The sequence below is a fragment of the Pezoporus occidentalis genome, unplaced genomic scaffold (genome assembly GCF_034315485.1).
Source record: "Pezoporus occidentalis ecotype Australia unplaced genomic scaffold, CSIRO_AGI_Poc_V1 ctg77, whole genome shotgun sequence".
NCBI lineage: Eukaryota > Metazoa > Chordata > Aves > Psittaciformes > Psittacidae > Pezoporus > Pezoporus occidentalis.
The window spans coordinates 1-12,096 of NW_026916126.1; the positions used below are offsets into that span (position 1 = coordinate 1).

Genomic DNA, 12,096 nt, shown 5'->3' on the forward strand with positions numbered 1-12,096 from the left:
GCCCCCCCTCCTCTTCGCCGCCCAGAGAGGGACGCGCGCAGTGGACAGACCCCACGGCCGGTGCCCCCCGCGCCTCGAGCGGCACCGGCACCGCCGCCAGCCGTGCGGGCCCGAGCGCGGCGGGGCGGCCGGACTGCGGAGCGCACAAGAGGGAGGCGCTGCCGCGCCGGGGCCCCTGGCCGAGGCTGGGAGAAGCGCTCTCTCCTCGCCCTACCCGCACCCGCCGCCCGAGGGAAGAGGCCTCGACTGGGAGAAGCCGGGCCGGAGCGCTGGGCCCGCAGCCCCCAGCACGGGTAAGTGAGAAGCCTTAGCCGGTGGCGGGGAGCTGCGCAGCGGGACGAGCTGGTGCCACCTCCCGGCCCGGCGCGGTCGAAGGGGGCGCAGCGCAGGGGGCAGCTGCGCTGCCATCTTAGAGAGAGGAGATGGGGAGAACGCCGGGGCCCGCCGAACGCCGGGCTGGCGCTGGCAGGGCCGGGACCCGCACCGGGCTTCGGGACTAGCCTTCTCCCCGCCCTCCCTCCCGCCGCCTCCTTCTAGGGCAGGCCGGACATGGCCGGGAAGCAGCGGCGGCGGAGGGCAGCGGTGGTGGCCGTCGGGGCCTCTGCGGCCCTTTTCCCCTCGGCGTCCGGGAGAGGCTGTCGCTGCCGGGTTGGAAAGCGGAGCGGCGAGGTGGGCCGCGGAACCGGCAATGGAGGAAGAGATCTCGCCTGGATCCTCTTGCTCTTATGCGCAACGCCCTGCGGTGGGCGGGTGCGAGGTCTCGCCCCGGTCTGGGAGCGGGAGGCGAGGAGGGCGTCAGGAGTTGAACCATCAGCTGAGCAGGCACCTGTTGTGGTGGAGGCTTTGGGTGCCCCTTTTTGCACCCATGTGAGGGACTGAGTGATAGGTGGAGAAGTTGCAGGCCGATGTAGAAGGAGTACCTGTGTGAGATGACTGTCATTCTGGCGGGGGGGTGGGGCAGAGGAGGGAGAAGCAGTTGGGAAATAGGTGCAGGGACACAGAGACACTTCTGTATTTTAATAGCACGCTGCAGTCTTTTAGGAATTCAGCATTGTGTTGCTGAAGAAATTGGAGACCTCATCCAATACAGAGGGTGCTGCTTCTCTGGAGTGGCATTCCCCCCCTCCCATCAGAAAACGCAGTTAAATGTACTGTAATTTGAAATTTCGAAATCTGTGCAATTCTGAATCTCAGTCAGCTTTGAAGTTTTTCAGTTTAGTCTGTCCAAAGCCATGTAGGGGTTCTTTGATCATGTATCTAGATTGCTGCTGTTACTTAGTTCTCCTATTACTCCACAGTCATCTGAGGAAATAAACATTAATTGTTCTTTACGATTAACAAAGAATATCTGACTACAGAATAAATCAACAGGCGTGTTTTTGACAGCCTACTGTTTTAATCTGAATGAGCGTGTGCTGTAAACTTTTGCCAGTAGGTATATATAGTCACACTTGCATGGATATAGTGTTATAGTGGGATCTGGATAAGTACAACTTAACAACTTGTTTTATTATCATATTGGTATTTCATTCTTCATTCTAAGAAAAGGTGTGTGAAGCTGAAGAATACGTCGATGATACCTGGTGATAAAAAAGCAAACATTTTGTTCGTCATAGTATTCAATTACGTGCCTGTAACCAAGCAGAATTTAACTTACCTCTTTGGAATAGTCTGTAGCCCTAAAAAGTTTTGGTAAACTTGTCTTTTTGTCCATATCACCCTTCCCCCAACCTCAGTAGGTTGGATAATTTTGGAAAATTAATTATACTTTGTAGAGTTAGAATACTAACACTGCAAATAACTCCCAAGTATGAGCTAGTATTTGCTAGCTATTATCTATATATATTTGGTGAACTTGGTGTGTGTGTGTGTGTGTGTGTATAGACTACTTTCATAAGGTACACTTCACGGTTTTGCCTTATATTAATTATTTAGAACTAGAGTGTTCTTATTTGCAGTCCTAAGTAGAATATGTTTGAAGTGTTAAATTTTCATTTTCTCCTGTGAATTAAAAATTCTGTCAAAGTTTATGAAGCTCATTGAGTTTAATTCATGGTTTTTTAATATTCTTTGAGTAAAGCAAGTATATCTTGTTCAAAGTTGAATAGAGAGTATGGTCTTCTTAAGAAGAGAGAGCAGTTCCTTCTATAAAATTTTTGTGTAATCGTTTACATATGGCAATAGTTTAATATTGTTACCAGGTAGATAGGTAAGAAAGACAATTTGTTACATGAGCAGCAGTGTTACAGTTCCTGAATCAATACTTGGATGGATTTAGAACTTGTCATTGCAATCCCCTCCCCCATGTTGGACAGTGATGGAGAAGCTGCAACAAGGATAATTTTACCTAATAGCAGCCAAGAGTTCTCTATTTCAGTGTCAGTTTATGATAGTATTTTCTTACTTGTGTAAAATAATGAGCTAGTCATTGGGAATTTATCAATTTTTAAAGTATGTGGGATTTGCATAGACTGGGAATTAACATGTGATGTCTATAAATGACTTCTAACAAGCTGGTTGATAGTTTAAACAAAGCAGCAAAATGTGACTGGTACTTAGTAAAAACAGTATGCCTTGTCTAAGCTTTTAAAGTTACATTTAATTAGGACATGTGTGAACACATATACCATATTTAAAAATCTTAATTCTGATAGGGCCTTGCAAGGAAACGTGTGTGGGTTAACTGTGTTATTAGTCTTTGCCTTAATGGGCTTACTGTGATACTTTTGTCATTTCAGTTCAAATCAGTTGGTAAACATCTTAACATAGAGTGAAAAAGTCCCTTTTAGTTTATGCTAACATTTTTGAAACCCTACCACATGGTCATATGGTGGTATGCAAGAAGTGTAGTTAAACATGTGAAAAAGTGTACCTTTATTTACTATGATAGCATTTTACAGGTTAATCTGAACTTAAATGGCTGGTAAAGACTAGTACATACTCTTACCAAAGAAGCAGTTTTGTTGATATAATTAGATTATATTTTCAGCATTCTTCCAGAAAACTGTATTTTAGGTGTTTTTTGACTATGGGGCTGTAGGTTGAAAGTTGCTGTTACATCTTATATTTTGAGGAAGAATTAAAGATTTGGTATATGTTTAATTTTTCTATGGTAATTTTTAACTTTTTTTTGGAGAACTGTTCTCCAAAGTTAGGTAAAAAACTTTCTGGTACCTTTGTTTTATGGGAGCATGGGAGACTTGTATAACTTCTGAAATCCTTTTGTAAATAGATCTGTTGTTTTAGAATAGGATTATTTACAGAGAACTGCTGCTTTTGTCTTTATAACTGAGTACAATAGATTATTTGTTAAGTTTACAGTTTCACCTTTTTTTTTTTTTGGTAAGAGTTTGGTAAGAAACATTTTTTTTTTTTTAATTTATGTAATAACTTTCTTACTCATCAGACTTTAAGAAGCCTAAAAGCCTTCATATGTTTATGCAGACTATTTGAAATAATACAGAAAAACCTTTCTGGGCAAACATGGCTTTCTTGTAAGCTTATGAGTGGAGAAAAAAAAATAAAATATTCTGAGAAGGGGAATACTCTCCATTTCCTTCCTATTTTCTTTTTTCTTCCTTACCTCCATCGGTCCTTCAAGAGGAGAGTTATGGGAAGTGTAGTCTATTGAATGGTTTAGAAGCACTGGAGAAACTTTCAATAATTAGAAACAATTGTTGTTCCCAGGAAGACAAATTCTGTATGTACAGTTACCTAATACTTTGTCTTCGATATGACACAATATACCAATAGAATTGCAGTGGCGTAAACATTAGGCCTGTGACAATTAATGTAACAGTTTGTAATAAATATTCTTTGGTTATGGTTTTTTCCTTATGGGGAAGGAAAGTAAAATTCTGCATTTGATTCTCTTTTATCCAAACATAACTGAAAAAATAACTGCTTTTACTAGTACAAGTGTATTTTATTATTTTAGAATAGGTCTCTAGTTCATACTTATCACAGCTTTATTTGGAGTTTAGCTCTGCTTCCCCTAATACTCATTTTATGTGAATCTTGTCCAGTACCTGTGGGTGCTTGATTATGGCTTACTTGTCTAGGAGCACAGATCTAAAAAGGAGCTCTTCTCTAACCAGAAAGCAGAGAGTGATGAGACAGGCTAAGTCCCATTGTCTTCATAAGGTTTCCTTTCACCTCCCTTGCTCCTCCCCCCTTTCCCTCCACAGTCTCTAAAGGATAGGTGAGTTTTTCTGCAGTTGAAAAGGTTGGAGATGGAGTGGCTCAGTATGAAAGGTACTGATGTAATCATATGCTGATTCATTCCGAAATGTCCTATCCATATGATTTACAAGGAGAATACCCATTGAAGAGCTAGGGAAACGTAGAAGATTGTTCCCAGTCAGCTCTGCTTATGTCCATACAGTGCAAATACTGTGGAGCCTCTGAAGTCTGGATAGTAGCTATTTCAGTTACCCTGTGTGAAGACATAATCAGTTTAATTTCAGCTCTGAATATGTAATTTCTTAAAAGCAGTGAAAATGTTTCTGTAATTAAAATAACATAAGCTAGCACTTATTTGTAAACATGCTCCTTGCAAAGTTTCCAGGGTCTGGGTAGCACTAAAAACCAGAAAGTGAAACTGAGTAAATGAAAGTGAAATTAAGTCCATTAAGTGTCAGTTTTGTTCTAGCTGTGAGAAACCCAGCTCTCAATTTCTATATTATATAACATTCTAAAACCTTAATTTTTTTTCTTTTTCACCAGAGGCAAATAAAAATAGACTCTGTTTTGAGTCAGTTAAAGGAATAGTTAATAATATGTTCATACATGTGTTGAAAGGTTTCCTCTTTTTAATATCTATTTGGATGATGAAATTGGAGAGGAGTGGAAATGTACAAATTTCCATTAATTTCTAATGGCAGAGTTACTCTTTTCAAAATGTAATAGAAAAAAATTTGACTGAATTTTGAGTTCCTGAAAATAATCAGACCAGTAAAATAGCTAGTATCACAATCGTAGTTAAAGGCGTTTTAGTGATTAAGTCAAACTTATTAGTGAAAATTTAAATCCTTGTTTCCCAAAACCTTCTGTTCGCTGGATTTTGGCTTCCTGGCTTCAAACGCTGGTAGTTGCATTTTTGTTCACTGAAAATCCTGTTTGCCTGTGTGTTCAAGTCTTAATTTGTGTTCTTGTGAACTATGAAAATTACTAATAACTTCTCATTTACTTTGCCAGTGGACCTGTCACTGAGGAGCAAATTGGAGCGTAGCTTTCCACTTCCTCTGTAGGGGAAGTAGTTCTGTGTCCATGCTATCAGTTTACTGTTCTACTGAAGAAAGGGGTTAAAAGAGGAATAAAAATATTGTCTGGTAGGGAAGCTAATGTGTACTTGCTTAGTTCTACATTTTCCTGAAAAATTAATTTCCTTACACTCATCTCTGTTTGATCTGTCCAGTTGTAAGTACCTACAGCTTTTTTCTTACTTACACAGCATATGTTCTTGGGTTTTAAATACAGTTTTAACAGGACTTAAACCATGAAATACATATGGGATATGTGTGTACTAACAGACAAGTCAGTTTCTAATACAGTCTTGCAAAAGCTTATTGATACTGGAAGCTCAGTAACTTTCCTGGATCGTGTCTAATTCTGGCTTCTTTGTTGTTACTCTTTCTAACTTAGGGATAAATAGGTACTGATTTAATGGGTTGACAAGAACTGTAAGTTAGTGTTTGAAATACCTTGATGTCTTTGTTAATAAGAAGTGGTTGTTGTGTGAAGATCCTGGCAGTTTCCCTTTGCTTCCCAGTAGAATTTAGCTCATAAATACTACAAATACTCAGTCATAGTTGTGGAATAATGCAAGTTAATGTACATTTTCACCATGATCAGATGTTCACAAGCTTAGAGTTCTGTGTTCTTGTATTTAAGGTGGCTTTCCTTTCAATGTCATAGTGTGCTTGCAGACATGTAGAATTTTACGGCAGGCCCTTGTACAGGAAAATGAGCATTACTGCAAATGCTGAACATGTATGTGATTGTACATACCTGTCTGTGTCTTCCCACTGAGAGCAGATGTTTCCTGAAGTGAAGTTCTGTATATGTTAAGGCTACAAACTGACATTATGCTTTTCCCTGAAATCAGAAGTACTAGCAGGAACAGTTCTGGGGAAAGGTCAGTTAACTACAGCTTCATTTTGAATGACCCTTCTATCTTCTCAAACTTTTTTTGACAGTTTTATTGTTTTTTAATACAGATGGCATTTTACAAGCTTAGTTCCTAAGTGAATTAATGTTTTCCATGAACTATGTCTACTACAGACAGCATCATAAATGATTAATTTATGTTGAAAGCTTAGAGGAAAGAGTATATATGATACTGAGTTATAAACTATAGTTGAAGTTTTTGTTATAAGGGTATACCTAAAAATTGCTTGGTTTTGCATTGTTGTGCTACTTAGAGGAGTACATCCTTACCCAGGATCTGATATCCATTTTGATTTGTACTGTGCAACATGAAGGAAGTATTATTTCTTTCTCCATTTAATCAGTATTTCATGACTTTGAGGTGCATACCCATTCAGTCTCAGTGTTCTCTTATGTAGCATTTTTTGTTCCGGCATTGTGTAAATGCATCTGTGTTTGTGGTTTGTTTTTCCTTTTGGTAAATAAAAAGGGTTGTGAGTCTGTGTAAGTCTGTTGTACAAAATCTTAATGATAGAAGGTCTAAGAACTAATAATACCCAGGCATGAATGGAAGTCATTAGTGACATCTGATGTGATCCTTAGAAGAGGGTTATCTTCTGTCTTTGTAGGATTTGTGTGGGGATGTTTTCACCTATTTTACAAAGTGTGCGATCATGATTTGCACTTCACAGTGTCCATATGAGTCTACTTTCAGGCTTTTTACCCATCGAAACATTCATTTACGTATCTCTATGGAGTTAAATTAACTTAGAGTCATGTTCACAGCATGGACGTTTTAAAACTTTATGAGCTTAGTTTTGAAACCTTGAGAAATCCAGCTGCACATGTGGCAACAGATTGTTGGAGTACAAGTACTTGGCTGCCTTACCTTAGTGGTTAATGATAACACTGACAACTTTTGTTGTCATTCTTAAATCAAGATTGGCTTTGCTTCAGGTGATGTGGACTAGAAACCTATGTAATAGTTTTCTCATGTAAGAAACCATTAGAATTTGAAACAATTTTTAAATGCGTATTTGAAGGTAATACCTAGTGTCCCTTTACTTAATTTGCATACTGCTAGGCAATTGCAGTAAACCAAAATACAAGTTTTTGCTAAAATATTTCTGTTTAACTTGTTACAAAAGTTAATAAAGCAAGAAAAACATGCTGGCCAAGTTATGAGTCTTATCTTAGGGTTCTCTGTTTTAAATTACAGATTAACTCCCCATTTTTTTTCTCATAATATGAAGAAATAATTGTAGGCATGCATAAAGTAGGTATATCATTCTGGTTTTCTGCTATAGATGTTCTTAACCAGCATCCAGTTATTTCAGGAAAGGAGAAAACAGGTTCTACTTAGAGTACACAAAGTTCAAGTGTCATGTTTTGAAATCATTCTCTCTTCTGCACAATTTATAAAAATGTTCCTCAAAGTGAACAAAGATGTTTTAAAATATGTTTGTTTCCTTTTAGCTACTGTTTGTAATGGAAGTGGAATATAAAAGTAAAATGCATGTATCGATACACAGGGACATTCAGCTCAGTGTTTTGTCTGTGAAGGAATGTACCTATGTGACAAACTTGACATTTTGAAGAGATCTTCTGAAGCTCTGCCAGCATATGCATGTGGTGCTTTGCATTTGGAAATGTTAGAGATCATCAGTGACCTAGGATGTCTGTATCCATGATCTGTGTGTGTATAGACTATCAGTGTTTGTGGGGTGTGGGGCTTTTATTTAATAACCCCTCTCAAAAAAAAAAATCTCAGTAAGCTTTCTAAAAGCTTATTAAAAGAAAACCTCAGGACGAAGGAAACAACAAATTGGAGTAGTTCATGTCATTAAATATTTTCCTAGTACTGGGAAGTTCATGAGTTTATGGTAGGTTTACATTCTGAAACAGAAGTTTTTTTTTTTTTCTTTTTTTTTTTTAATCCCATTCTGTCCAATGTAATAATTTATAGAGCTTAAAAACTGTTGTGGGATTTTTATTTTTTGTTTGCATCAGGGACATGTCCTGAGTGAGATCAGTAAATAATTCTTTTGTGTGTGAAAAAGATTTCCTTGGCCTTAGTTTATGTTTGATGCCCTTTAGTGTGTATTTCCAAGGTCTGTAATGAGAGAGAAGGGGCTTCATTGACCTTCCCAATGTCATTCATCATTTTCTGTATCTTTTTCACAATATTTTTTTTTTTTTTTTTTACGTCGAAGTATCATCTTAGGTCTACATAGTGCTTACATAGATAAACAAGTATTTTGCCATACTGTTGGCCTCAGGTTTTTTTTTTTAAGATTTAAGTCTTATAGTTCCTACCTATGTTTATTGAAACATGAGAATATATAATTAGTTCTATCCCAAATTTTCAATATGAAATAAAGAATTTAATTTTTAGACTTCCATATTTGAAAATTTTTCCCTTGGTATTTTCTGATACAGGATTCTTTATATGCTTTCATTCTCTTGACTACTGGTACTTTGTTTACAAAAAAAAAATCTTAATTTGAATCTTCGTATGTAAAGCAAAGTTTTGCTTGCATCAAACAAAATAACTTGAGATCTGTGGTTTGAGGGGAGGCTGCAGCTCAGGGTATGTTTTTAGCAAGCGTACAGTGGTCCCAAAATACAATTTCTAGGTTATGTGTTAGTCATTATGTATATTCTGAAACCAGTGAGCTTGAAATTTGACAGTGCCATCTTATTTACATATCTGAGGAAACAGGTATGCTTTATATTCCATGTATTTAAGCATGGTCGTTCCTCTTACATTTTAATCTTGAGAACCTCTGTAGGGTTGCATTTGACCTTATTAGTTATTTCCAAAAAAATTCCCTAACTTAGTTAAGCACTCATACACTGACAAAACCAGGAAAACTCTCTTGCTTTTGGTGGTCTGATGTACCTAAAAAAAATTGATTATATTTACAAGTTGTTAATAATTGCACACTGTCCAGACCTTGCACTTAGTCTCAGGTTTGTAACTTTCTCACAGGCTTGTGTGCAAAGGTTTAACGTTTTAGTATCTGAATATAGCAACTGCTAAGAGATTCTTTGATTCTTTTAGCATTGTGTGAAAATATTTTTCAATTATTAAGATCTAATGTACAGAAAAAACCTCCACCAAATCTGTTGGCAGCCTAAGCTAAGGCACTGAATTGCTGGGTTTTGGGGTGAGGAGAGGAGTTCTGGTGATTTTAGACATTTTGTATAGCGCTTAATGTCATGTTGCTTTCCATACATGCAGCAGTTTTTGCTTTGCTAACAGGAGACAAATAGATGTTACTAAACTGCTTTTTAAAGGGGAATGAAAGTAAAAAATGCAAAGTGACTTGCCCAAAGTTAGGCAATGACGCAATGGACAGAGCTGAGGTTAAGGGTTTAGGGTGTCTTGCATCTTAATAGAGGATGCTGTGTATTTCTAGTTGCATTTGAGTTTATATTCTGAGTGCTTTGTAACACAGAGAAGCAAGAAACAGTCTCTTCAGGTTGGAGAGTGACTCAGCATATCCAGATAGAGCTCTGTTCAAGGAACTTAAGATTTTATTTTGAAATTTGGGGCATTTAGAGTTCAAACTCATTTTTCCAAAAGGGGATTTGCTTGTCTAAAAAAAACCATAAAGAACTATTTTTTTATTTTCTTTTCTTGCAATCTCTTTTCTCTTTTGATACACATACTTCAATTTTGGAAAGAACTAATGGAGTATTTCAGTAATTAGTATCATTTATGGTATAGCTGGTATTAACTGTATAGCTTTGTTTTCCATGTCCTGTCCTGATATACATGATAAACATCTGTTCAATGAATAAAATAACATTTGACTGTGCAAGTAAAGATTATGTTGCAAAACACAAACATTTATCAGGCCTGCCATAACATTTCTTACCACGGTCTCTGATTCTGTGACATCTATAAAACTTTTTCACAGAGGAGAAAGAGGCATATATCGTATTTGCCTGGCTTGTATGATTGAAACATCTCCATCTTACTAGTATAGAAGGTCCCATCTCTTCTACCTGATCTTTTAGGACTGAGTTCTCAGTCTTACGGCTCAACCACTTGAGAGTGAATAGTTTCAGGAGCAGTGGGTCAACTGTGTAAGTATACACCAAGTGTGTAAACCACACTTTTGCATGCTTGGGTATGGTTGGCTTGCATGAAGGAAAATTTGCTAAATGTCTGAAGTACTGTCTTCCACAATAATAATTTCTGTTCTAGTTTCAGATGACCAAATTTGTTACTGAGTCTTGAGACATTGCTTGGTAGTAGTGGTAGTGAAGGGATACAAACTAACAGAAGCTGATGAGTAAAGATTGAAATTATTGGTCTTCTGCTACTACTATACCTTCTTGGGGAAAATTTGAGAAGACTTCATTATCTCTATGACAAGTCTTCATTATCATCATCTTCTTTGAGATGACTTCATTATCTCTTTTTCACTAGAAGATAATTCCATCTTCTAATTTATGATAAGACCATAGACTTATACAGAATTTCAGTGCTGAGAATGGTGAAGGGCAGCACAGCAAAGAACAGTATACAGACAGAAAAACATAAGCAACATAGATTTTCTACCCCCTTTTCCTTCTACTCTAAACCATTTTCTCCTTCTACCCAGCGAAGACTATGTATGTTTCTCTGAGCATAGTGAAAATTACCTTGCTCTCCCCAAAACTGTACCTATGCCAAATTTGAAATAATTGATTAAAAAAAGAAGCAAAAAGATGAAAAGCAACAACTCTTTTTTACCTCATCTGTGAGGGGTGTGTGATACACACAAGATTTAATCTGATGATGTTGTATGTGTTTGGTTTACAGTTTAAGTATTAGTAAACTGACATGAAGTTAATACCGCAAGATGTAGAGCCACTGAAGCACTTAGAGGGAAATTGTTGAGAGAGTCATTCTAAGGCAAAGTGTGCAACAGTGAGTTCCTTGAAGGCAGTCACCACTTAAGCAGCTCTCCTCTCCAGATTCTGGCTACTTGTTCCCACCTGCATTGTGTTGGCACAGCTGTTTGTAAGACCAACCAATGAATCAGACTTGGAAACTGAGTTGGCTGAAATATATAATTTTATATATATAACATTTGGATGTGTGTGGGGGTGGAGAATCAGGTTACTTTTCAGTCAGATTGGTTCCCAGACCTGGTACACTGTGCTGCTGCTCAGACATTTGACAAGATAATGGAATGAGTTGTGTGGGTGGACAGGAACTAGGGTTCCTCCTAGAAGAGGCAGGGGTTGGTTAACTGGCTCTGATAGCACTGTTACTTAATGGAGAACATCATTTTGAGGAATTTTTGCCACCCCTCCTGTAGTAAATCACTCACCAATCTGTCTGTCCCTGCCCCCCTCCTTGTCTGCTTCTCTGACTTTTGCTTGCTATTTCAAACTTCCGTGCACATTCCTTCTCTAATATTCCCACTCTGATGCTGTCCTGCTTACATGCACTCTTTAACATGTGCTACCAGTCTTACTTGATAAGTTCTCTCTTCCAACTCTCCTGCTCGCTTTGTAGCTGTCCTGCTTTATAATTTTCCTCCTTACTCCTGATGCATGTGTTTTCTTGCATTCTTTTCACTTGTGCTCTTCTTCTAGTTCTTCCTCGCTTTCACTTGGCTCTTTTTTACAATTTTTGAACTTTTGTTCATGCCCTTTTCTCTCTCATCCTTTCTAGTGCTTGGTCTCTCAAGCACCTCTCTTTTTGTTACTTGCGCAGTCTCTTGTTTGCTTAGTGTTTTCTCCTGCTTGTTCTTTCTCACTTGTTCTTACTTTCTCTCCCTCCCCTGTAAGAACAGTGCTTTTGAGGGAGAAAACCCCCAAAATTTTGAAGATTAAAACCTCTTAAGAAACACTAAAGTTTTAATTTTCTGTTTGTTCCTTGCCACAAACATTACCACAAGACAATACAAAATAGATACCTCCTCAATTTCATACACTTCTGATTTT

At 38.1% G+C, this 12,096-nt stretch overlaps 1 protein-coding gene across 1 annotated transcript in view; it reads left to right on the forward strand.

Moving 5' to 3' along the window:
- The first annotated feature begins 6 nt into the window (after nt 1-6).
- The window catches only part of DYRK1A (dual specificity tyrosine phosphorylation regulated kinase 1A), an 89,283-nt gene continuing 77,193 nt past the window's right edge, over nt 7-12,096 (forward strand). The window contains exon 1 of the mRNA XM_062602461.1: nt 7-293. The gene's annotated coding sequence lies outside the window, so the exon portion shown is untranslated. The remainder of the gene's footprint in view (nt 294-12,096) is intronic.